Source organism: Alligator mississippiensis, chromosome 2 (assembly GCF_030867095.1).
Source record: "Alligator mississippiensis isolate rAllMis1 chromosome 2, rAllMis1, whole genome shotgun sequence".
Taxonomy (NCBI): Eukaryota; Metazoa; Chordata; order Crocodylia; family Alligatoridae; genus Alligator; species Alligator mississippiensis.
Window position 1 is genome coordinate 289,703,634 of NC_081825.1, and position 24,913 is coordinate 289,728,546.

Consider the following 24,913-nt stretch of genomic DNA (forward strand, 5'->3'; position numbering starts at 1 on the left):
TTGGAAAAGCCAGGGAGTTTTGAGAGGGAGGGCATAACACCTAGCCCCCTAGGAACCACAATCAGGGGCTACCTCTTCACTCCAACCTCCTGCCCCAATCTGGGTCTTCCCTCCCCTCTAGAAGAATCCTTGAAAATTTGAGCACTGCCCTCCAGATCAGTGGTTTTCAACCTTTTTTTTTCCCAGAACCCACTTGTAAAATCAATGGCCAGTCCTGACCCAGTGCCCCTCAATCCTGACCTGCTGCCCCCACCCCTAGGCCCCAGCCCCCCAGTGCAGCCCCTTGCAGGTGGGAACTCTGTCAGCCTGCAAGGGAAAAGCCACGGCTTCCAACATTTTTATCCTTTAAAAGAGATTCCACTTTTAAAGTTTGTCCATGATGCTTTCATATATTTTTGCAACCCACTTGTGGGTTGCAACCCATGGGTTGAGAAACGCTGCTGTAGAAGGCATGATGGTCTGGCTCCTCTACCACTCCCAATGGTGTTTTGTCAGGGATACAATCCCTAAAAGGTAAGGGGTCTGTTTAGGACCCTAAGCAGCGTACAGGCAGGGCTGGATTAACGCACAGGCAAACGAGGCACATGCCTAGGGCCCTGAGTTGCAGGGGGCCGTGGTCCTTCCCTCCACAGCAGCAGCACCAATGGCCCCATCTACCTCCCTTCCCTTCCCTTCCCCTCCTCTCCCCTCCCCTCCCCTGGCCTCACTGCAGCAGCAGCTGCTTTAGCCCCACTCCCTGCAGGCAGCAGTGCTAGGGTGGGAAGGAGGGGTTGTCTCGAGGGGAACCATGAGTTTGTTTCTTTGGGGCCCACTAAAGGGTTAATCTAGCCTTGTGTATGGGTAGACACTTCTGTCCAGGGGCGATTGTGAACTGGTTCCCAATCAGTGAAGTTTTTAGAACAGTTCAAGTCTGTTCGCACCCTGAGGCTATAAGGTCACATCTGTCATATCTAGCAGCACTGCCCTGGTGCTGCCCATCTACTTAATTGTTGTGCACCTCCAGCTCAGAAATGAGGCTGGGAAGCTAGTCTAGTGCAGCCTCTCACTCCAGACCACTGCATCTGGTGCGGTTTATAGCAGCTGCTGAAGGTGCTGTCTGACTTAGGGCTCATGCACGCAGACGATGGCCCATGAGTGGGGTGGGCTCAAGTGTGGGTGTCCCCAGCAGCAGTGGGAACGTGGTGCAAATGCATGCTAGAGCTTCTGAGGCTGAACAGGACGACATAAATGGAGTAAAAGAATGTTTCGCAGAAAGATGAAGGGCCTATTTATAGCACTGGTTTATAGAACAGTCAGAGGCCTGGCTTGATATCAGTAGCATCTGCATGAAGATGAATTTCCAGTGGCAACAACTGAGTGGATGAAATAAAGTGAAGAAACTCAACCCCTCCTTCCCTCTAAGCAGGACATCCCTTCTCAAAGTGTCTTGGCCTTGCTGAAGGAATAAGTTGCTCCTAAGTGGGCACAGGTCTACATGTGGTATTAATTTGACTGAATAAGCTCCAGTTTGTGCTGGAGTTTATTGTTTCCAAGCACTGCATTTACACATGCACTCGGGACCATGGCATGTTGAGCTGGCTTGGTGCAGCGAGCCCGGGGGCCAGCCTGCCATTCCAGGGCTGCTCCGACCCAGTTCAACATGCCGAGAAGAGGATGGCTGGGGCATAAGGATGCTTCAGTGTTGGGCTCACCAATAGGCAGCCCCCACACTGAAGTACCCTCATGCCCCAGTCAGCTCCACCAGCATCTACATGTGCACTGTGGCAGAATAAATAATGCCGCTGCAGGATAGTACTTGTGTTTATAGGTACTATCCTAAGGTGGCATTTCTTAGTTTACTGTGGCCTAATAAGGCCGCATGTGTAGACACTGAGACTACTGTACAGCTGCAGGAAATGTCTCCTGTAGATGCACAGTAAATGTCTCATGTAGATGTGCCCAGTGTGAGGAAAGGTACTGGCCAAATGCTTGTAAATGAGATTTGTGCAAAGGAGGCAACCTGTCAGAGCATCCCTATAATGTGTGCTCAACCTCCCTTTGCGTCACACCACGCTGCCCTCTTCAGATGATAATGATGAAGCCTTCTCCATCCATGATGCATTTAGGAGGCTGACTAACATCTATTCCTGACAGGCATCAAGGAGGCTCATTATTTTTGTCCAGGAGCAGGACTTTTGGTTGGTTCAGTAGTAGGCCTTCCTAGTGTATTTGTCCAGTTCCTCTCAAGTGGGATTTGAGAGCCCTTTTACTTCTGACCATCTGGCATTAAACTAACTCAATAAGGCACTGGTGACTGGGAGGAAGACTAGAGGCTACTAAGCAATTGTTCAGAGGCCATGATAACCGTTACATTTATGACTTTGGCCCAGTCACTGGCTTGGACCAAACCCCAAGGAAACCTCTCTCTGAAACCTGACAGAAGTTTTTACCCTCAGATATAATATTATTGAACCAATTTCTATTTTCTTAAAAAAGAAGAGAAAAGGTGGTGTAGATGCTGGCAAAAGAGATAGCACAAAGCTTACCCCTGCTCCTGGAGAGCTGAAAAATCAAAGCCAAAACGAAAGCAAGGTGAATTAATATGCAGATGGTAAGATTAAAGAGAGAGGCTTTGTATAGTCACAGCTGTCTTGGTTATGCTCTAACCATTTTAAGCAAAAAACTCTGTGGCTTTTGGGGTGTGTTCAACCTGGTATATTTTTGTTGAAGTTACTGCTTTAATGTCTCCTTTTTTGTGCTGCCTACGCCCTCCAGCAGCTTTGTAGTCTCCAAAAGACTGTACCTCCCCTTAAAGCACCTGCAGTGTAGCATCTCTCTCAATGGGCAAGAAGAAAGCAAGAGAGAGGTTCTTGTGTTAAACTATGAATAAACTTTCTGCACAGGTAGTGCTGACATTTGCTGCAGAACAGCATGAAGAGTTAGGGCAGCCAGGTACAGATCAAGGCAAAAACTTCCCCCATGGGAACTCTAACGAGCATTTGTCCCAGGTGGTACCAGGAACAACCTGGGATACTCAAAGAACAGCTTGTTTGTCTCCTTCAGAGAGTCAGTTAGGGAGAAGCATTGTCCAACCTCTCTGGAGAAACTTCCTTAGTGGCAGAGCACTGGGCCTATACAAAAACGGTGTAGGGAAGCTGTGGGAGGCAGATTTTCAAATAAAGGCTGTATAGGCTTAGGAATAGCAAAGCCTACGTCTATACACTAGGTAGGAGCAGATGACTCTCGTGGCCCATTCTAACTCTGTCATTCCCTTAGTCCATGCCTTGCCTCCCAGCTCTGTTTGTCTGGATTGTGAGAGAAGATATATTGTATTTGTCTGAGTCTGTTTTGATTTATACAGGCATAGGTTTATTTATTTTGGGGTTTTGGGCATATTGAAGAAACCCAAAGAGATAGATATAACACACTGGCTTTACTGAGAACATCATTTTTAAACCAGTGTCCTGAGAACATCCTCAGGCAGCAAAGGAGCTGCTGCAGGTACATGTTTGCATGCAATTGTATAAGAGTAAGCAAAGAATAAGTTGGTTTCCTCCTCTAGAGGCTTGATTTTTTATGTAGTTCTGTAGCACATAACCGCACCAGGCGCTCTTCACACAACTAAAGCGCTGTCAGAAACAACATTTTAAAACCATTAGTGCTCATCACATTTCTAAAGAATCTGAAGGGGCAATGCTTTCTCATGAGAAACTGTTTCCTTATTCATGTGCACTTTAAAAGTAAAATAATTCAGTGCTCATGCTATATTGCTCAGTTTTTTATATCAATGAGGTAGAACATAAATGTTCCTGGAGCATTAATTCAAAAATAGTTCAGCGATATCTTCACCTTTTAAGTTAGCATTAGAGTTTTGTCAAAGGTAGCAAGTTTTATGTCTGCAAGCATAAGTATCTGACGTGAGAATCATGACCCTATGAGCTATTCCCATCTAGGGGATGAGAATGCACCATGTGGTATATGTAACAAATCAAAACCACTCAATTTAAAAAATACTTCAAATCCAGTGTTTGCAAACAGCCTGGAGAATTATCTTACAGTTATGAGTTATTTTACATCAGCCTGTCCAATTACTTTTCAGTAAGGAATAATTCAACAAAACCATGTACATATGCATTGGGGGCTACTTTATTCCTCAAACCGCTAGCTTATACAAAGACTACAGATGACAGTATGAACTAGACCTTTTTACTACCACCACCATCTCTACAGGCCAGGAGCTTATGTTAGCCATCACAGAAGAATGCAGGAAATCCTGCCAGCCTGATTCATACAACTGATATGACATGTAACAGGAAAAAGGCATGGTTGATAGTACATAAACTAGGCAACAACCCAAGAAAGGTAGATCAACATCATAATGTCACCATTAACCAAATTGTTCACTAGGCACTTCTCAATGGGAAAAGTCCAAAAACGAAAAACAAACAAACAAATAAACTTAGGCTGGAAAGGTATAAGTGCCCTAAAGACCTGGGTTTTACAAGCCGATTCTTAACGACAGAGTTGAATGCTGGTATTAAAGCACTGAAAACCATGAAAGCTGCTGGCCTTGATGACATGCTTATGGAACAAATCAAGCAATTTGGCCCCTAGATTCAAGAATGGGTCCTTTGCCCATGAATGCTGCATGCCCCTGGAGACTGCGGGGGCATGGTGACCACCCACAGGCGGCGGCAGTGTCAGCAGTAGGGGCGTGGCGGCAGTAAGCAGCGGTGGCAGTGGCGGGCTGAGGGGCGGAGGTTGTCACCACCTGCAGACACCGTCGGCAGTGGTGGTGGCAGCCAGTGGCAATTGGGGATCGCACGCAGATGCCACCAGTGGTTTTGGCGGGGTGGGGGGTAGAGGGCAGCGGCCGCCCACAGTGTCAGCGGCACTTTTCGCAGGGGGTGCACGTGCACTTGCACGCACCCCCTATGCATCACCAATGCCTTTGCCTATAAAACTCATGCACAGCCAGTCAAAAAATTGCATATATATGGTGACATGTTCAGGTAGTAGCAGTTGTAAAGCCGGGGAAAGATCTCTCTCACCCAAAGAGCGTCAGACCTATCTGTTTCCTATGCCACACATACAAATTGTATGGACAACTGATACTGAACTGGTTTGTCCCATACATGGATGAACATCGAATATTTCTAAAAAATGAGCTAGCTGCTCAATCTAACTCAACATATTGAGGATGGTTTGGAAAGAGGCCAAATCACTGGATCCATGTTCACAAACCTAACAGCTGCCTATAATACAGATAACTGCTGACGACTCCTTCACAAGATGCTGAAAATGGCAAAGATCTAGACCTTACACAGCTGATATGAACCTTGCTCAAAACCAGCCCTTTTTAAAATCAAACTGAAAGGAAAGAGAAGCAGATGGAGGGGACAGATTAATGGCTTCCCCCAAGGAAGTGTACTTGCACCACTGTTATACAACATCTACATAAATGATCTACCAATCAGTTTGGAATCAAAATGTTTCATCTATGCAGATGACCTGTGCATAACAGCCCAAAACTCTGGCTTTGAGCATGTTGAAAAAATCCCTAAGAAAGGCACTAACTGGCCTAAACTCACTTGATCTGAGCCTTCAAGAGGCTGAGAAGTGAAAACCAATTATGTGAGAACCCAGCAAAAACACAAGCATCTCAAAAACCATGAGGCCAACCACCAGCTCAACATTACATGATCTCGGACTCCACTATCCCACTGTTCACATCCAGTTTACCTTGGAGTCACCTTCAATCAAACCCTCTCAAACAAAGAACACATCATGAAGACAAAAGCAAAAGCGAGCACTTGTAACAACATTTTATGTAAGTTCATCAACTCAAAATGGGGAGCTAGCCCCTCAACCATCTGAACCGCTGTTCTGGCTTCCAGCTCCTCTGCCCCTCATGTATGCCCTGTATAATAGCGAAGTGTACATGCTAAGTGCCTTGACCTCATTCTGAATGACAACTGCCAATGCATCAGAAGCTGTCTGAAGCCTACCAGCCTTAATAATGTGTACCTGCTGGCTGGCATCACTCTGCCTGACATCAGAAGAGCAGTGGCCAGCAAGACAGAATGATTGAGACAAACTCAAGATGTGAGGCCCCTACTGTACGACCATCCCACAGCACACAAATGTCTGAAGTCACACAGTAGCCTCCTCACCAGCAGCACTCAACCTCTCGATGCCACATCCAAGAAGACATGATTATGGCTGTGGAACAAGAGACTGAAGAAAAGACCAGCAAAACAATGGGCATTCCAGCAGCTGAATCCTTGCCACCAGGGGCTGATGAACCACAGCAAAGGTGGTAATGTCTCAACTGCCTACGTTCCAGAGAAAAAATAATGAAGAACTGGGGCTATACCACTGGTTCACCCACCTGTGACTGCAGCACAGAGCCTTAGACTATGCAACATCTGCTGCAATGTCCGCTGCTTGAAGGCACATGAAAGATCTTGCAAAGTACAACAAGCAAGCACAAGCATGTGTAACAAAATGGTCAAATGTGCTGTAGAGAAGAAGACCCTGCATACTTCAGATTTCATGTCTCAGACCCTGGATGTCTCCGGAGGAGATGCAGGGGTTTCCTTCATTTCTTTAATGAGTGTCCTACATACAGAAGAAGCACAAAGTAGCCAGTGGAGATCCAGATGATAGAACAGACCAGAGGGATGTGTGGCCAGCCAGTATCGTGATGTGTTGAAACAGGTTAAAGGCCAGCCACAATGCTGAAAGACAAGTGAGAGGGGAAGCTGCTGTTACACAAGAACGGTTGTTTCAGTAGGATTGAACCTACTAGCTTCTTCACGGCTTTCATTTGAAAATGACAGCAGTGATGGGAGACCTTTGGGAGAACTGGAGGTCTGACTGAACATCTGAAGTCATCTTAGGTGTGGCAGCCACTGCCTTTCATCCATGAATGGCTAGCTCACTGGTCTCCATCACAAGCAGTGACTGTAGGAGCAACAGCGGTTGCTGCTAGCTGTTACACCAGGGGCATCTCTGTTTTGCCATGCTTCAACACCTCAATTTAAGTCTAGTCACAATCTGGGGCTTCTGTTCCCTAGGGCGCACTGAATTTAACTCAACCCACAGCTCCAGATGGCCCTTTTCACCACATTTCATCACCAGCACGTGCAAGTTTCTCCTTTCTCACAGACTAGCTAAATTGCTTACATGGGTCAGAATCTATGTAGCATTTAAGAGTGTCCTTTACTTTAGGGAGATGAGGAAACACTGGCAATGGGATTAACTTTTGTTTCACCACTGTGTTAGGCTGGGGTCTTTTTGAAAAGAGAGGGGGAGAGAAAAAGCTCTCATGCCTTAGAGACTCAGAAGAGTACAGAGCTTTCTGGAGCTAATTCACATGTCAGACCTGGTAACCTACCTTCAAAGGGATGCAGGGGTGTGTGTCTGAGTGTGGTGGCTGGCGCTTTAGATTTCATGCCCCAAACACTTCAGATCTGAATTCTAAAGTGTTCACAAACTGCAACTAAAGAAGTCAAAGAACAGAAATTCTGGCTTGATTTTAAGGGATACCACATACTCACTGTTCTGACTGACTTCCTTAACAGTTGTTGTTGCTCTACTAGGCTTGTGACTAGCCCTAAGATTTTTATCACTTCCTGCATTAGCTCACATGTAATTGAGACAGAACGGAAAACCCAAGAGAATATTTTTTATCCAGACTACCTGGTATACCTCCTGACTACCCCACTGGCTTTACACATTTCTCCTAGTGAAACAGCTGTCTGGATCTGCAGAAGAAAAGGTGGAATGCATTACCAAAATAGATCTTAACAGTGAGGAAAAGCAAGGAAGTTGCAGGCCCAGCTAAACTGAGTATACAGAGAGCTAGGAACTAGCAGAAAAGGGGAACAAGGCATTAGGATGAAAGTCTTTAGCTCATGGTTGGGCCATGGGCTGGATCGGGCCCATGGAAGACTCCATTTCCCAGCAGCCCATTGTGCAGGTCTCCATGGAGACTCCAGGGGTGGTGGGGCCATGACAGCACAGGGCCAATGTCTCCATGGAGACTGGTCTGAGCGGCGCTGGCAGGGCACGTGACTGGGCAGGGAGCTGCTCCAGAGCCGGGCTGGGATCTTGCGGTGGACCCAGGGCAGAGCCATGATCCGCTGCCCCAGGGACATGCAGGCAGTGGATCATGGCCCTGCCCCAGCTCCAGCCTATGCTGTCACCACTGCAAGATGCTGGCTCCAGCCCGGAGCAGCTCCCTACCCAGCTGGGTGCCCTGCCAGCGTGCTGCTCAAGCTGGTCTCTGTAGAGACCCTGGTCCCACACTGTAACAGCCCCACTGCTCCATGAAGACCTGCTGAAGCGACATGGGCAGGAGCTGCTGGGAAATGAAATCTGGCCATTGGCCAGATCCACCATTTTGCCTATCCCTGCTTTAGATGGACTCCCCTAGAGAGATGGCTAGAAATGTCACCTGGAGAGAAGTCTGAAGCTAGGGAAGCTGAAAGGAAAGGATAGGGTCTGGACAGGTGAACGTGAAATGAATGTAAGCAGGTGAAAGCATCTCACACTCCTGCACATGCAGCCTCCTGCGATGCGGCAGCATCCCAGTAGTGAATTCCACCCTGTTCTCACCCAGGCATGAATCTAGCAGTTTTTCACACTTGGAGGCTTTTTTAAAGTGCTCACACCTCTAGTGATAGTTTTGACAATCGAGAGTATGCTAATTATTTCTTGCAAATAAAGCTTGTGCAACTTCAGCATACATGACATGGTTTCAAAATGTTACCAGCCACATTCCCTCCTGAGTTCATCCTTTGACTACAAAGAAGCAAATTTTGGTATTCTATCAAATAAAGCATTGCACTTTCTGTGGCTTAGTACAGAGGTTCCCAAGCACTGGGCCATGGCCCGATACTGGGACGCAAAGGGTTGGCTGCCAGGTTATGACACAGTGGGGTCAGAGGAGTGGGTGAGGAGAGATCCGGCCAGGCACTTGGTTGTGAGCATGGAGCCGCCCGGGTGTGCAGCAGGTGCCAGTGCTTTATATTAAATGTAAATATGTAAATTAGATTGCCAGTCCACAGTGAGTTTGCTGGTCTCCAGTATAAAAAAGGTTGGGAACCACTGGCTTAGTAGGTCCAAAGCTTACATTTGTGACAGGTGTCAAGTTTCTCATTAATGAGCGTCGTTCTGTGGCCAAAACAGATTCTATATGAAGGATTTCTAAGGACCTTGTTCCATATTAATTTTAGGCAGCTCCTGGAGCTCTTAACCCCTGTATTGCCCACACTTTGACACCTGAAACTGGTTTGAAGCACACTCTAGGCAGCTTAAAGCTCACCACTGCAGGGCAGGTTTCTCTCTGACCTGTGTTACCAGCTCATGTTCTATTAATGTGTAGTCACATCCTCACCTAATGCAGGGACAGAAACCTGTCCTGGCTCACTTACCCTGTACTGGCAACTGACAGCTGTGCAGGTGGGGGGGGACAGTCAAAGAAAATGTTTTGCCTTAAGGTGTGACTGCTCCAAACTCAAGCTAGCACTAACACCTATCAGCTTTTGAGCAGCTCACAGTGCAGTGTGTCACAAAGCCCTAATGCTAGGGGTTAGAACATCAAGGGTGAGTAGAGGTTTTTCAGCCACATCACAAAGCCTAAGGTTGCAAGTCACTAAGGTTGAGTCTAATTGTCAAACCAAGGCACAATCACCAGAGGAGCATATTTTCACACCGACAAATGCAAAAAAAGAGGCCAAAGGAAGACTGGACCCCTAACACAGTGGTACCAAGCACTATAGCAATCAGTCCCAGCCTCACCCAGAAAAGGACTGTACATATGTCAATAGTGTGAGGCGTTTCCTGCTGAGACGCTTCACCTGTGCCTCGTGCATACTAGCCCCTAAACCGCAAGCAGACTTAGTGCAGCGCAGCACGTACAGCAGTCTGCTCTGGCTCTCCCAGCCCCCCAGGTCCAACACCCTAGCCTCATAAAACAATGCTATTGTCATGGAAAGAGAGGACAAGTCTCACCAGTCTCCCTTTTGGCAATGTTTAAGGCACTCTTATTTTCTGACTCGGGAGGGGAAGACTGTGGAAATCTGAACAAACCACATACACCAGCCCCTCAGTCAATGCTAATTTAACAAGAATAGTGCAAATCTTTTGGTTGGTCATGGTGAGGGAAACCTTTGAATGCAGACCCCAGAAAGAAGATGATATTCATCCTGGTTTGGCTGCTTACCCAGCTCCTGTGCTTTGAGATACACGCTCCCACAGTCAACTTCTCTTCCATTTCCTGACCATGCTCCCACTGGCTGGACAGGCCTCCTTCACTCTGCCCTCTCCCTGGGGCACCATCACATCTCAGCTCAGGGAACTTACTTCTCTTAAGAAGCTTTGCCGCTCCCCATGAGACTTCTTTTGTTTGCTACTTCTTGCCCCATGATACACAGCCTACAAGCCAGGTGACTTGCATTTTTACTATTTCACACCCTTACATCAGTTGTGCCCCCTTTTACAAGGTCAGTTGAGACACCATGAGCTGTTCTTCCTCACTTGCACTGTTTAGGCCAACAATGGCTTGCACCTAAAGAGACCATTGCTGCAAATGCTTCCTTTCCTCTTGCCCTCCTCTTTCCTTTGGTTCACTGCATTTGACATCTTGTCTAAATCCCAAATGATGAGCTCCTTGTGGCAGAGACAGTCTCTGTACTATTTGTTCAACAGCTCACATGACAGGACCCTGACTCTTGACAGAGGCCTTTAGGCAATGCAATAATAGATAACCACGCAAAATCCCGACTGCTGGATGATCTTGGAGTTGTCCTCAGACTGAAGGACAACATTTAGTTTGACTTGGCATTTACCGATACTAAAATCACAGTGTTTCTACCTCTTTTAGGGCTCTTACAGTGGCTCTTATAGTCACACCCACCCCTTTTGGTAAGACAGTACTTTATTTTTGTGAAATCAAGTATCAAAAGATTTTAACAGTGGCCTTTGCTTTTGCACACCTGTGCCTACTTTCAAGTCAGATGAAATCTAGGTCAAGGCGAGGTTTATTTATACATCGTCATGAGTTCTCATCACGTTCCCTGTGAAGGTTCAAAGAATATCCGCAATATCTCACCCTGATCTTGTCTGCCAACACGGTCCTCATGTCTGTGCTCCAAATACTTGCATGTTATCTGGCACACTTGAGTCAGAAGGCCTGGACGTGCCAACATAGTGACAGTATTTGGCCAGGTTCTCTGGGGCCAGCACATTGGCAAGAAGGAGCCAGAAAACTGTCCAGGCAAGAACTTTACCTGCATGAGTGAACACACAGCTACCTCCTTCAGCATTTCAGTTGGTAGCTCCCCACAAAGGATGGCAGGAACAGGGCTGGAGCACTGCTACGTTTCAGTCATTTTCTGAAGAGCCACTGTCAAATGGTACAGCAGAGGTCCTCTGCCCCCAGTGCCTTGTCATCTGGCCGTCAGGGCTTCCCACGGATCCACGAGGAAGCCTGGGTCACGGCCCTGTGTGCTAGATCTGGCATGTAGGGCAGCACGGGGCCCAATCATAGCATGTGGGTCTGGGCAGAGGTGGCATGGGGGCCTGTGGTCCCAATCCCAGCAAGCAGAGCTTAGTGGAGGCAACACAGGATCCTGGGCCCCAATCCCAAAATATAGGACTGGGCAGAGGTGGCATGGTCCAGATCTGGGTGTGCAAAGGTTGAGCACCACTGGTTTAGTATCCTTAGGCTGCTCTAAATTATGTTGTGGGCAAGGTCAGTGTAAAACTAGCATCAAGGTGCAACCAGCTGCCTTGAGCTCGCTGTAGGAATATGGAGACCAACCATGACTCCAGGTCTAGGTCTCCAGGGGAGGCTTAAAGGGCCATCACTTACAGTGGCTTCAGCACCAGCCTACAAGCACATCTGAGAAAGGAAACTGATGGGAGCCAGGTGCAAAGAACCAGCAGCCGTGACAGAAGTGATTTTGTAGAGCAACGGTCAGTTCAACCTGTTATGCTGAATCCCTGGCTTGAATGGGGAATGGTTTGCAAAGGAAAGATCCTCTCTGATAGCAGAGGCCCTAGCCACCAAAATTAAGATTGTATTAGACTCTATGACTCTTAAACTTTTTCATTTCCCCAGCATTCTTCTTGTTTAATAATGCACTTTCCTATTGAGATGCTAACAATTTTAACACAAGAAAAAGAGGGAGAGGAACACAACTTAGTTAACCCTTCTAGTGTGGTATGAGTAATTTGGCTATCTTGTAACTTTTTCACGAGACTTATGCTATTCTTACAGCCCAGCAGCAAACTGAAATAGCTGCAAGAATCTCAGTTGCATTTAAAAAAGAAAGTAAGTTTCTAAACCTCATGCTTTCTGAGGAAAGCTTTAAAATGAGACCTGTGCCATAAATTTTCTAAAACCAGAAGATAAATAAGATGAAGACAAAATATTATATTTCTTTCAAAAAAATATCTGAGGCGTTTTAAATCAATCACATGATTTTAGTGGGGGGAAGGCTGAGTCATGATATTTGAGTAACTGGGGTTAGGAATACTTTACAACTAAAAATGCAGAGGAGAAAACTCACGTGGCAAGTGTGCAGCTAATAAAGCTAATAATAAATGCTTGTTTTTCTAGCACAATAAAAAAGAAGGAACAGTTTGGGTTGGAAATGTTCTATCCATGCGATTCCACTCACTTTACCCAACAGAATCTGACTTCTTGTGCCAAGTGAGATTTTATATCCTCACCCAGTTGAAAACCTCCACATCAAACTTCACTCAAATCCCTAAACCAACCCAGATCTAAGTAATATATTTTTTACTCTGTGGACTGTGGACTAAATTATCAGTTACCACTGATGGGAACTGCTGATGCTTTTCAATGAAAGCATGCGTTCCCTATAGAAAAAGGCATTTTAATTTTGACAGAAGACAGGTAAAAAGTGCTTTAATGGATCTCTAATGAATATTTTGTTCCTTAGAACCTAGATGAATATCAATCTCATATAGATGAGCTGTATTTTGTAGAGTTACAAGTTTATGTTTCTTTACCACATGCAAGCTGCCACATGTCTGAAAACAAAAGATGAAGAATTAGTAATAAAAAGAAAAGGAAAGAGATTTGTTAAATAGAATCAATACCTTGCTCCTGGCTCAGAAATCAACCTTGTTTCTGTCCTCCTCCTTGACTCGCTGTCTGGGAGGAGTGGCAGTGCTGTTCCGATTTTGTCCGTACTGGCAGAGACTGCTCCGTCTGAGAAAAACTCCAGGAAACTGATGCACCATGCAATTAGCAATCCCTCTCAACGTGCAGATTAGAGGGATTTCAGTAATTCACGGTTTACCAAAAAACTCTGAAGCTATTTCATGTTTGAGTAACACCTTGCTCTTCACTAGTGTACTCGACTTCAGCAGGGAGTGCTGGTCCTCAGCCCAGATACGTATTTTCAGAGCCTCCTTAGGCATGAATACTACTAAAGCCCAAGGCTTCCATTTGAACAAAAACGCTGCAGCAAGAAATATCTACATTGGCTACACCACAACACATTTTACCTAGGCATGCATCAGCGCTCAAAACGTCCCAGTCGGAGCTGAAATGCGAGAGAACATCCAGCTGTGGCTGAAAGGGCAAAAGAAAAGAAAAAGTTTGTTAGTGTTGCAAAGGATAAACAGGAAGGGTGCTGGGGAAGTGAAAGAGTTTGACGGTTGTAGAATCTAACACAATGTAGATCAGGGAGCCCCGTCCTGGTTCACGTGTTTTCTCTCCCGCAGGAACATGCCCGGGGGATAGAAAAAGCGGCGTCTGTCTCTCATGATGCCCCAAAGCCATGGGTTTCTAAAGGTCTTTAGTTGTCAGGACTCTCTGCACAAATAACTGTGCCCTACCTTGCTTCCAGAGATGAAACAGCTCTTGGTCCTGGGATGAAACTTCTCTGAGTCCTTGGTCCTAGAGAAGTGAGACAAGCAATATGGTATGGGTAAGATCCCACAGCTACTGCCTTTTACAATGGAGCATGACGTTAAAACCACAGCCACATTGTGGAGGAGGGGCATGCAAACTGATGACTCTCACAAGTGCCAGACAGCCATTAGCGGGAGTCTGAAAATGATGTCCAGCCACAAGGCTGGTCTCTGGGGCAGCTCATCTCTCAGGCACGTACCAACCTATATGCTACGTCTCAGAGGCTCTGCTGTAGGCTGTCCCCAGGCAGGGTTGTCCCCAATCACTCCTTGGCATCAGATCACTGATTCGCTATTGGAGGAGCAGGGGATTTGAGATAACCCTATATAAAATAGCCAACAACTTCAACCTCAGCTGGTTCCCTTACTTAGGTGGCTGTGGCATAAGACAAGATATACAAGGTGCCTTAGTTGATCCCAGCATCCATTCACCCCACTTTACCTGCAGTGAGCAAGGCAGTGAGAGATGCAGTGCATTTTTCATTTGGCTTGGGGTACATCAGATAGGACTGCCTTTCAGAGCTGGTTGTCAGGGTCAGGCAGAGACCAGTGCAGTCAAAAGCTTAGATAAGACATATGAGGAACTTGAAACCCTCCATGAGACAGGATGCTTGCATGGGGAGAAGGACCAAAATCTCTCTGTGTTCCTTTAAGTTCTCCCATTTGTAGAACGGGGATAATTCTTTGCCACCTCCTGGAAGTTGTAAGGATAATATTATTAATCTTTGTGGGATGCTCAGGTACTACAAGGACAGCAGACATAATCACTTAGAGAAACTGAAGAAGGTGGTGTTAGAAGAGAAGGATAACGTTAGAGCAAAAGGTGTTGGTATTAGGGCTGTGCAAAGCTTCGGTCCCTGATTCAATTCGGTGGAGATTCAGCTCGATTTGGTGGCCAAATCTCTGAATCCAAATCAAATCAGAGGACCCTTAATCTCTCTGGATCGAATTGGAACCCTCCAGACTAGATGTATTTAAATCTGCTGGTCCTGACAATCTCCACCCCAGAGTGCTGAAGGAACTAGCAGGGGTCATTGCGGGACCTCTGGCACAGCTCTACGAGCACTCATGGTGCTCAGGTGATGTGCCGGAGGACTGGAAAAGGGCCAATGTGGTCCCCATCTTCGAAAAAGGGAGGAAGGAGGACCCAGGAAACTATAGGCCCGTGAGTCTTACCTCGATCCTGGGGAAGCTCTTTGAAAGAATTATCCTGGCACATGTCCAGGAAGGACCAGCAGGGGAGGTTATGCTCAGGGGCAACCAGCATGGGTTCATTAGGGGGAGGTCTTGTCAAACCAACCTGGTGACCTTCTATGACCAGGTCACCAAGTCCTTGGATGCAGGTGTCGCAGTGGATATAGTCTTTCTGGACTTCAGGAAGGCCTTCCACATGGTCTCTCACCCCATTCTCAGTAAGAAATTAGGAGACAGTGGTGTTGATGCCTACACGGTCAGATGGGTCAATAACTGGCTGGAGGGCCGCACCCAGAGGGTGGTGGTGGACAGGTCTTATTCGACCTGAGGGGATGTGGGCAGTGGGGTTCCTAGAGCCGTTTCTTACATTCGTAACAAGCAGAAAGGTTGTGATTGCCTAAAGGGGGAGTGTCTCATGAGGAGCACAGCTGGGCAGCAGCATGGGAAAGCTGCCCCTCTAGAGACAATGTGCTGCGAAAGTGGGATGTTTGTCCCAAGACAGCACTATAGTGTGGGCGGATGAAGCCCGCCTGGAGGGACCCATTCTGGGGGAGAAAAAATGGGAACAGGGGCCATTGTGGAAGCCTCCACACAAAATCCATGTCAGGTATTAGCTAGGGAGGTCCTGGATAACAGGGGTTTTTTCCCCCCTTCCCTAGGGGAAGGGAGAGAAACAGTCCACACCACAGGCTGGGGGCTGGAGGGAGCCTGCCTGTGTGGTGCAGAGCCGCTGGGGGACTTGCTGCAGGCTCGGGGAGACATCTGCACCCAGGAATCTCCCCTGGGGCAAGGAGGAGAGCAGTGCTAGGGCCTAGCAGGGAAGGAACCCACATGTCCTGCGCGGGGGGGAGTGTGCACAAGCAGGAGGGACCAGAGGGAGACAGGCCCAGTCCACCTGCGTGCAGGGTTGAAGGAGACGGGACACAGGCTGCAGGGAGCCATGGCATCCATGTGGTTCATGGTGGGGAAAGGTGGATTTAGGGGTCGCCAGACCCTAGTTACCTGGGGGAGGCATCCCATAGAAAGTCAGGACAAGGTGGTGACAAAACCCTTTCCTGAGTGTCTGGCAGGTGTGTGTGTACTGGCCAGGGGGATTGTTTGAGTCAGCAGCCCAGACCCTGCGGCCAGCTTTGACAGGGGAGCAGGTCAGGGGAGAGAAGTGTAGTGCAGAGGCGCCAGGAGGGAGTGATGGCCGGCAGTGTGTGACGCCTGAAGAAAGCACAGGGGACCCAAGCCAAGGAGGACCTGCACTGTACCCAGGAAATAGGGGTGGGGAGGAGCAGCAGTGATGAGGGCACAGCTTTCAGGTGCCCAGCTCTACTGCAGCTCGTCACTGGGAGTGAGCAGGGGACGAGCCTTCCAGCTCTGCAGGCCAGATCCGCTGGCTCTGTGGGCCTTCTGTTGCCAACCCCTGCTGTAAGTAGAACTGCCACCTTTTGTGGATTGCACTGCTGCCAGAACACCACTGCAGGTGGTAGAGTACCCAGGCCATCGTGCCTTCCAGGGGTCAGTTCCTGAGGTCCCCCTGTGGTTGATCAGGGTCCCCTTGGTGGTACTTCTGGTCCACTTCTGGGTTCACTGCTGAGTACGTGGAGGGTCCCCCTGCGCTCCTGTGGGATGCTCCATCCACTCCAGCATTGCAGTGTTCACGAGCCATGCCTGGTACCTAGAGGTATGTAGTAAAAACATTTAAAGCTGTGTCTACATCCGAATCACTGATTCTCCGAATCAGCATCGAATCTTCAGGTTGGGATTCGGCTCAATCAAATCAGGGACAGCGATCCGAATCAATGGATCGAATCACCGTCCCTGATTTGGGCTGAATCCAAACCTGAATTGAATAGGGCCCGCTTTGCACACTCCTAGTTGGTGCTGAGGGAGTGATGTTCCTTCAATAGCCATGATGGTCCAAAAATTATGTGAGGTAAGGATTTTGTAAGATATCTTTTATTGAACTAACTGTGTAGTTGGGGTAGAGTCAGACATACTTTCAAATGGAAGACATGTGACGAAGCCATCAGAAAAGCCAATGGCACTTTATCGTGCATCAGCAGATGCATGACGAATAGGTCCAGGGAGGTGATACTTCCCCTCTATAGGGCGCTGGTCAGACCGCAGTTGGAGTACTGCGTGCAATTCTGGGTGCCACACTTCAAGAAGGATGCGGATAACCTGGAGAGGGTCCAGAGAAGGGCAACTCGTATGGTCAAGGGCCTGCAGACCAAGCCCTACGAGGAGAGACTAGAGAAACTGGACCTTTTCAGCCTCCGCAAGAGAAGGTTGAGAGGCGACCTTGTGGCTGCCTATAAGTTCATCACAGGGGCACAAAAGGGAATTGGTGAGTATTTATTCACCAAGGCGCCCCCGGGGGTTACAAGAAACAATGGCCACAAGCTAGCAGAGAGCAGATTTAGACTGGACATTAGGAAGAACTTCTTCACAGTTCGAGTGGCCAAGGTCTGGAACGGGCTCCCAAGGGAGGTGGTGCTCTCCCCTACCCTGGGGGTCTTCAAGAGGAGGTTAGATGAGTATCTAGCTGGGGTCATCTAGACCCAGCACTCTTTCCTGCTTATGCAGGGGGTCGGACTCGATGATCTATTGAGGTCCCTTCCGACCCTAACATCTATGAATCTATGACATTCTTTGTTAGGTCAGGAAGCCCACAGACCACTAAGTCTATGTCCGCAACACCAGCAATCATCCCAAGCATGCCAAAGACGATGTAATCTACAGCCAGGCGTTCAAATACCACTGCATGTTCTCTGAGAACACTCACGATGCCCACCTTTTATGTCCAATGATGCTAACCATGTGTTAGTCTCCATGTCAGGTGTGTTACATCTTGGCCAGCCTAACCTCTGCCTTTATACAACCACACTTATCAGTTTCCACCACAGATTTAACAACCATCATCCCTCTATTAAACTTTCTCTGGACTGCTCCTACACTAACATCAACCTTCTAGGCACCACAGTCCATGTCCAGGATGGCACTCTGAAAACCACTGCATAGGGAAAAGCCACAGACCAACACACCTATGTCCACAGGAACAGCAATTGTCCCAAGCAGACCAAAATAGCTGTTATCTACAGCCAGGCCCTCAGATACCACCTCTGCTTGGAGGAGAACATCCACAATGACCACCTAAAATCTGTCTTTATACAAGCAGGACACTCCAGTCAAGAAATAGACTATATATTTGAAAGAGCTATCTAAATACCTCACAGTAACCTGCTATAATACTAAAAGAAACCCCCCTATAAAACCCTCTGCGACCACCCCCTCCCAGTGATCACCTACCACCCCACACTGGATCCAATGTGAAGAATCCTCAGACAACTACAACCAATACTGGACATTGAGAGACATATTCCCAGCTCCTCCACTCTTGGCTTTCAGGCAGATCCCCAACTTTGCCCAACTCATCATCAGAAGCAAACTCTCCCCTACCCAACAGACATCAAGTGGAACGCAGCCTTGCCTTGGCAAAAAATGCCTGTCAGCCATCTTCACCGCCACTACTATCAACACCCCCCACAAAGGAACTATCAAAATCCATGGTTCCTACACATGCTTTTCCCAAAATGTAGTATACCTGATCCAGTGCACCAAATGTCCTCATAGCAACTACATGGATGAAACTAAACAGCAACTATGCAAGACAATGAACTCTCATGGGAAAAATATGTAAAGGACAGAGACACACACTCGCTGTTAGGAGCACATTTCTCCCAGAACAACTGCTCCGTCTCTGACCTCACTATTCTCATGCTCAAGGGAAATCTACCTCACACCTTTAAAAGGAGAACTTGGGAACAAAAATCATAAGCTGGCTGGACACTAAGAACCAAAGGCTAAACACGGACATTGGATTTATGGCCTGTTACAATTTATCCAACTTGTGAATACTTTCCACACAAGAATGTTGAGACTGACCCATCCATTCTTCCCTTTGTTAGGCCCTGATCTCCCAGTACTTGGCTTCTCTTTTGCTAATTGTGTACCTGCTACATCTGAGACTTTCTCTCAGCCCCTTCCATGTGCTGTGCTTAGCTTGCTGTGTTTGGCTTCCTGTATTCAGAGACCTGAGGAACAAAGTTTTACATTTGAAAACTTCTCTAACTTTATCTCAACTACATAGTTGGGCCAATAAAACATACCACCCAAAGAAATTGTTGCTCCTTGCATTTATACAACAAGGACACGCTGGTAGAGAAATGAACTATATCTGAAAGACCCATCGAAATACCCCGCAGTAACCTGCTGCAATACAAAAAGAAACCCCCTGTGATGCACACCCCTGGTGATCACCTACACCTGGAAGTCATCAAACAACTACTGCCTATACTGGACCAAGAAAAGACCCCGAGAGAAATATTCCCAGCCCGTCAAAAGAAAAAGGGTCAGACGGTTAGAGAAGAGAGTTTGTTCCAGTGATTGCATGGTTAGTCTGTGTTGTAATGGTGGCTTGTGAAACTGCTTACGGTATCCTTTCTGAGACTCTGGAAAGAGTAAACTTTTCACCCACTGACCCGGTTTACCAGCCTGGGATGCCCAGTTGAGTGAATGTTTGTGGTGGGAAAGATGGGTGTCTGTTCTGAGGTGCAGGTGAGAGACAGGGTGTGACTGATAGGTGAATGAATGTAGCTGGTGAGAAAGTGGCCTGAGTGATGTGCTTGGATCGGATAAGATTGACACTGAGTGACAGGACCTTTGCCTCAGAGGACTGGCTGTTGAGAAGGGGGTGATTGTGGTCTATAAAATCAAGACATTTTGGTGCTGAATGCTTGTGTGTGATTGTTGGAGAGGGTATGTGGCCTTGTGAACTTGTGAGGGGAATTTGGGGAGTGTGCTTCGAGTGTGGCAGTGGTTTACAGATTCACAGAAATCTAGGGCTGGAAGGGACCTTGTGACATCATGGGGTCCAGCCCCCCTGCTCTGGGCAGGAAAGACTCTTGGGGACAGATAACCCAGCAAGGTGTGCATCTGGTCTCCTTTTGAAGATCTCCAGGGTAGGTGCCTGCACTGCCCCTGCTGGGAGTCTGTTCCAGAGTCTGGCCACACGAACCATGAAGTTTTTCCTTATATCCAGTCTGAAACCTTCTTCTAGGAGTTTACGACCATTGCTCCTGGTTTTCCCCTGGGGCACTTTGGTGAGTAGTTGTTCACCTAGCGCCTGATGCTCCCCCCGATATATTTTTAAGCTGCCACCAAATCCCCTGAAGTCTTCTCTTCTCCAGGCTGAACAGTCCCATATCTGTCAGCCTTTCCTTGTATGGCTTGCTCTTCAGGCCTCTAATCAAATGAGTGGCTCTTCTCTGGACTCTCTCAAGCTTCTCCACATCCTTCTTGAAGTGCGGTGCCCAGAACTGGATGCAGTGCTCCAAATGCGGTCTCTCACCATTGCTGAGTAGAGCAGGAGAACAACTTCCTTAGTTTTGCTTGAGATGAATCAGTTGATGCATGCCAGTGTATTTTTTGCTCTGCTAACTGTAGTATCACACTGACAGCTTATATTTATTTTATGGTCAATTATGACTCTCAGGTCCCCTTCGAACATGGTGCTAGCTAGTGTAGTGCCACCGAGCCTGTAAGTTTGTTGAGGATTTTTCCTCCCCAGATGGAGCACTTTACACTTCTCAGTGTTGAAGAGCATCTGGTTCTGGTCTGCCCATCTACCTAATCTGTCTAGGTCCGCCTGGATCATCAGCCTACCCTGAAGACTGGCCACACTTCCCCACAGCTTAGTGTCATCAGTGAACTTTGCCAGTGTGCTTTTCACCCCCACATCCAGATCATTGATGAAGATGTTGAAAAGAACTGGTCCAAGTACTGAATCCTGGGGGACCCCACTGGCTACCTTCCTCCAGGTTGATACAGAGCCATCTATTAGTACTCTCTGGGTCTGACCCTGCAGCCAGTTTCCTACACATCTGACCATTGAATTGTTGAGCCCATAGACCCCTAGTTTTACCCTGAGAGCCTCATCATGGGACACCAAGTCAAAGGCCTTCCTAAAGTCCAAGTAAATGACATTGACCTCATCTCCCTTATCCAGGTGGTGAGTAACCTGGTTGTAGAAGGAGATGAGGTTAGTCAGACAAGACCTACCCACAACAAACCATGCTGGCTGTCATTCAGAATTTTGCCTTCAACTAGCTTATTGCATTTGGACTCCTTGAGACATTTTGAGGACTTTTCCTGGGATTGAGGTCAGGCTGATCGGCCTGTAGTTCCCTGGGTCCTCTCGCACAACACTGGTCCTCTTCTAGTCTTCTGGGACCTCTCCTGAGCACCACAAATATTCAAACAGGTTTGCCAGGGGTCCTGCGATGACTTTGGCTAGTTCGTTCAGCACTTTTGAATGGAGTTCATCCGGTCCTACTGACTTATAGATATCTAGCATCTCTAGTTGTTCTTTCACCAGATCTACATTGACTGTTGGTAGGTGATCATCCCTACTGTGTCTATTCTGTGTCATACTTGCATTCGGCAGGCACGTCCCACCTCTTGGTGTGCAGCATACCACACTCTGCGAGTGAACCTGACACTAACTTACCCTACTTGCTCACAACCTCAGTGGGCTCCAGTCCTAAATTTGTTCCCGCTACAAGACCAGAGAAGGAACACCTTGCATTTGAAAGCTTGTCAAACTATCCCACCTGCACAGTTGGTCCAATAAAGGGGTCACCATAAAAAATCCTTGCCTCTCAGTATTGAAGGAGGCAGAAACCATTTAAGAATGTGAAATGGTGGCATGGAAAGGCTAAAGGAGGCACAGTGGAGCTGCGGCTGCTGCTTAGGGAGCTGTCTATATGAAGCCAAGAGCAAATCATTTTAGTCAGCTGCTGGCAGGAAAAGAACAACAGCTGTGGTCATTCAGTGAAGTGATTTCAGGTTCATGTGGCGAGGAGTAAAGGACTCTGGCTTCACTACCCACTCCCTGCGTGGCCTCAGGTAAGCCACTGAGGTCCAGATTGTTAAAAGTGTTTAGGTGACCAAATCTCATTGATTTGAGTGAGAGCCAGACATGTGTGCATGTCTTTAAAAATCTTACCCTCTCTGCCTCAATTCCTCATTCATACAAAGGGGGTGAGAGCACCTCACCACCTGCCAGGGCTGTGTGAAGATATAGATTATTGGCCCCCAACCCTGCCAGATTTCAGGAGATGAGTATGAGATAAGGGCTATCCCTAGGAGGCCGCACCCTGCTCAAACCCTGGCTCCTGGTTTTGGAGGCTGGTAGGGCCAGAGAGAAAACCACTTGCATCTTCTCCGGCTTCAGCATGTACGTTGATCTCCTCACTCTACCCCTTCTGCAGAGCTGCAAAGAAGTGGAAGAAGACTGGATGTTTCCAAGCTCATGAAACAAACTTCCCTGGAGTGGCTAGGATCCTGAAACCGGCTTTGGAAAATGTCAGCAATCAAACACCCTCTGCTGCTGGACATTTCTTCAGCTAACGAACCCAGAGGAACCCACATGCCATTACTGTTCTTGACATAACCAAAACACATGCTAAGAATCAACAATGCAAGACACATGCAGGCTAGATTGATGGGACTCTGTTGTGCTTGGCAACTTTTCCAGAGCTGGAAAAAAAAATCAGACCTCAACTCAGTTCTTTGTTACAAACATTTCCACTGGGAGCTAAACTTAGCATAATCAGCACTTCAGATATACAACTGATTTCAAATGTACAACCAAATGGCATCCGGGCAGAACTCAACAACTAAGGAGATATCCTCAGCAGTAGCCAGGAAGATGGCGGCTTTTGCCCAAACCCCACTGAAACTGGTGGACAACAGAGTCAGGCCCTGTGAAAATAATGCCATATACAGCAGGGTCTTATCTTTGATTGCTGTGTAGCACTTAGACCCCATGATAAATCAGCACCTGCACTGATCACATAGCCTAGATAAACAGATGCAGAGGAAAGCTCCTTTCTAGAATCTTATTTGACTTCTGTATCTCATAGTGCAGCAGGGTCAAAATAATAAGACAAAGGAGCCAGGAACTAGAAAACTGTCTTCCCTGTTCCCTCCTCCTACACTTTTTTTGCTCTTCACAGAAGTCATGAGATTTCACAGTACACTCATAGGGGAAGTCATCTTGTGTTAGTGACAGGAAAAATGAGACATGAAAAGGTGAGAGGTGGATGAAACCTCTACGTCATATTAGTCATCCACACCTATTTCATTACAAGAGAGAAGTAAATGTTGGTGGGCTATTTTGTATTTCCCTCTTCTGGCCAGAGTGGAAATACCATGGTTCTTCCCCTCTCGCCTCCAGATATATGCTTGTGGCCAAAGCCAAGAAGAGGATAGGGAAAAGGTGTTTTATTTTTTTAATTTTAGTCAAATTTCAGTAAAGGCTTAGATTGGTGCAAGTCTGGAGAGAAACTTCAAGTTGGTTCTTATTTTAGCTATTTGTTGTTTGAAGTGAAACAATGTGTGATGACATTTTTGCTCAGTGCAGACCTTTTGGGTCCTTTTGCCTGTATTTCAAAAGCAGCCTGTCAGAATGGGGGTATCCCCCCCACACACAGACTCCGCAGCTGAGGCTTCCAACAATCTCCTGGGGTCATTTACTCTGTTTCTCCTTGCTGCAGCTAGTCATTTTGAAAGAGCTAAAGACATATGCCATTTTTTTCTTTACAATCCAAAATTTTGAAGAGCCCCAGCCCCTAAAGGCAAATAGTTTGAACAACTAATAAGGAATCTGTAAACAGGACAGAAATTATGCCCACCCCCAAGATTACAAGTCATGTTCTATACCTGGCTAACCATGGCATATGGGAGGAATTGGGCTTCTTATTCTGTGGGTGTCCTGGACAAAGTCTACAGTCATGCAGTCCCCACATAAACATGGCTTAGGGTGAGGAAAGAAGGTACTTGATGCCTTTAAGAGATGCTGGTGACTTCTCCCAAAGGCAGTGGTCTTGACAGGAAAAAGCTGATCACCTGGTTTCCTTTTCGTTATTTGGCTGAGTTTTGAACAAGAATTGGCCACTGACCAACTGACCTCATTCAACAGAGTTCAGATACATCAAGAAGTTGGTGATGCCATCACTTAAGATCCCTAGTGCACAATTTAACACTAAAAGTAAGACAGGAAGGGGCTCTCAGTGACATCATCAGTAGCAACCTGCACTGTCTTGAACACTGAAGACAGCTCTTCTCCAGCATAGTGGCTGGACCAGGGCTAGGCAGGCTCAGAAAATGAGCACTATTCCCTCATTTGCTTTTCAGATCCAAGGGTGGAAATCCCCTCTCTATATATGGGTGCATCTACACATGCACTTTAGTGTGCATTAAAGCATCACATAAAAACCCATGCTTTTTATTTAATGCACATTAAAAAAAACTAATGCACATTAAGCATCACTTAAAAAGCATTTGTTTTAGTTAGACAAGGTTCTTTGGGTAAATATGATATATTTTATTAGACCAACTCAAATAGTTGGAAAAATTCTTCTTAGCAAGCTTTCAGGTTTAAATACCTTTCATCAGGTTGAGGAAGCACCTGCAGTTGGTGTGTGTTCTTCCTAGATGGAATTAATAGTGAAGTAATAATTAAGAAGCCAGAGGCTGGGCTGGTATGCATGCAAAACAGGCAGTCAGTGAAGATGTAAATTCCTACTACATTCATTCCCCTAATTCCCTGCGCCTCCCGCCCCACCCCGCCTGTCTCTCACCCACCGAATCCTCAATTTACATCTTCACTCACTACCTGTGAACAGCAACTGCAAATGCTTCCTCAGACTAATGAAATACAAAAGCTTGC

The 24,913-nt window shown here is 47.0% G+C and overlaps 1 protein-coding gene across 3 annotated transcripts in view; it reads right to left on the reverse strand.

Annotated features, from left to right (window-relative positions):
• Positions 1-24,913, reverse strand: part of GPR132 (G protein-coupled receptor 132) — a 54,652-nt gene that overhangs the window by 10,751 nt on the left and 18,988 nt on the right. For 2 of the 3 annotated variants that reach the window (XM_059723296.1, XM_006268019.4), the window contains 3 exons: positions 14,378-14,629; positions 13,861-13,921; positions 13,117-13,594 (listed from right to left, as the gene is read on the reverse strand). The gene's annotated coding sequence lies outside the window, so the exon portion shown is untranslated. The remainder of the gene's footprint in view (positions 1-13,116; positions 13,595-13,860; positions 13,922-14,377; positions 14,630-24,913) is intronic. The other variant, XM_019480021.2, reaches the window with a different exon arrangement.